Genomic DNA, 1671 nt, shown 5'->3' on the forward strand with positions numbered 1-1671 from the left:
AGGAGCCACTGGGAAATTTAACAATTAGGATAACGCCCAGTGTGTTGACCGTGTCCACTGCTGTCCTCCTAACAGTTGGAACCCACAAAGGCACGTCTCTCAGAAACTGATTCTCTGTGCTCCAACTTTATGACTTCCCCCAGGGACTGACCGTATTAGCCATTGGTTTGTGGTTACACAAGTCCTGGTATGAGTAAGGGGAAGAAATGATAACTAACATCTTAGTGTCCATAATAATCAGACTTTCCCAGTAAAAGTGCGATTTCACTAAAAGTGCTTTTTATAAGTAGAAATAAAACATAAATTAGCTACACTTCTGTTTTAACAATATAAAAATTCACTATTGATCCAAAATTGAAAGGAATATCATCCCCAGGCTGAGTTCTCCCCCGCCTCCTTCAGCTTCTACGGATGAGCATCTGGTTTAACTCTCGGTATTTATTCAAGGTCTCCTAAGAGTCCCCGTCCGTGGAGCGTGGTCCGCTCAGGGGATGAGGGCACTGGCTTTGAGATGATTTAATAGAGGCAGCTTCCTGCAGAGCAGCCCCTGCCACGGACTGGAGTCCCCGCTGCCCGTTCCCTTATCAGTCCTGTGGTTTCCTGCCTGGCTGCAGCTTCACTTCATGATCAAGCGCCCTCAACCCTCCTTCCTGTGGCTTCAGCCCCTGCTGGAGCCAGGGTGGTGAAGGCTGCTGGCAGGCCCTGCCCTTCCCTCACCGCGCCCCCCCCCCCCCCGGCCGTCCTCCCCTCTGCCTGCCACTGCAGAGGTAGCTGAAGCCCCCTGGTTGTCCCCGGAGGCTCTCCAGCTCCCTCCCCCACCAGGTGCCTGCGCTGTGCGTTTCAGGTCTTCAGGGTGGATATCATCTACCCTCCTGCATTTGATTTTCTTGTTACTAGTTAAGCATCTTGGAGAGAATAAAGAATAGCTTTAGACTGTTGTTGCCTCCAAGGGTCCTTTGGTATTTGATGGGGAAAATCCTTTCTCTCCGTTTCTGTTACAGTATCTACCCACACACACACACACACAGGTTTCCACGTGCTGGGTGCTGGAGAGCAGCAAGTCTAGCCTAAAATTGCTTATGATGCCGGCTTTCGCTAAGCTCCTCCCTGTGCCAGCTCTGGCGAGCATTCGGCACAGAGTGTCTTGTTCTCTGGCTACTCCTGACCAAGGGAAGGACCAGCGAAGGTGAAGACACCTGCCAAGCTGTGCAGCAGATGAGTGGTTAGGAACGCAAACCTAAGCACGGAGACTCCAACACCCACACACCGGGCCACTCTGGCAGGAGAGTCATCTTGCAGGAAAACGCAAAAGGCCAGTGCTCCCCCATGGTGCCACCAAGAATCCAGAGGAGGTCTTGTGGGAAGAGAGCTACCGCACGGGGCACAACAGCTCCTCCAAGTGTCGGGGTTTATCTTAAAGACTGACGAGCACTGTGCATTCTGCTCTCATGTTATGGATACAGTGTGTCCACATCGCGTTAATACAAAACGGATATCTATTAAAGGGCACAAAAGACAAGTATTTATGAAACAGATGACACACAGTGTAACAATGTCAATTTTCTCCACATAAATCTAGTATTCAAATTCCAATAGGAATCTCCCAAGAATTTTTGGAAGAAATTTTTTGAACTAATTTTTAAATGTGTTTGTCTCAAAGATATTCACTGA

The sequence above is a fragment of the Callospermophilus lateralis genome, chromosome 13 (assembly GCF_048772815.1).
Source record: "Callospermophilus lateralis isolate mCalLat2 chromosome 13, mCalLat2.hap1, whole genome shotgun sequence".
In the NCBI taxonomy this organism is placed as follows: Eukaryota; Metazoa; Chordata; class Mammalia; order Rodentia; family Sciuridae; genus Callospermophilus; species Callospermophilus lateralis.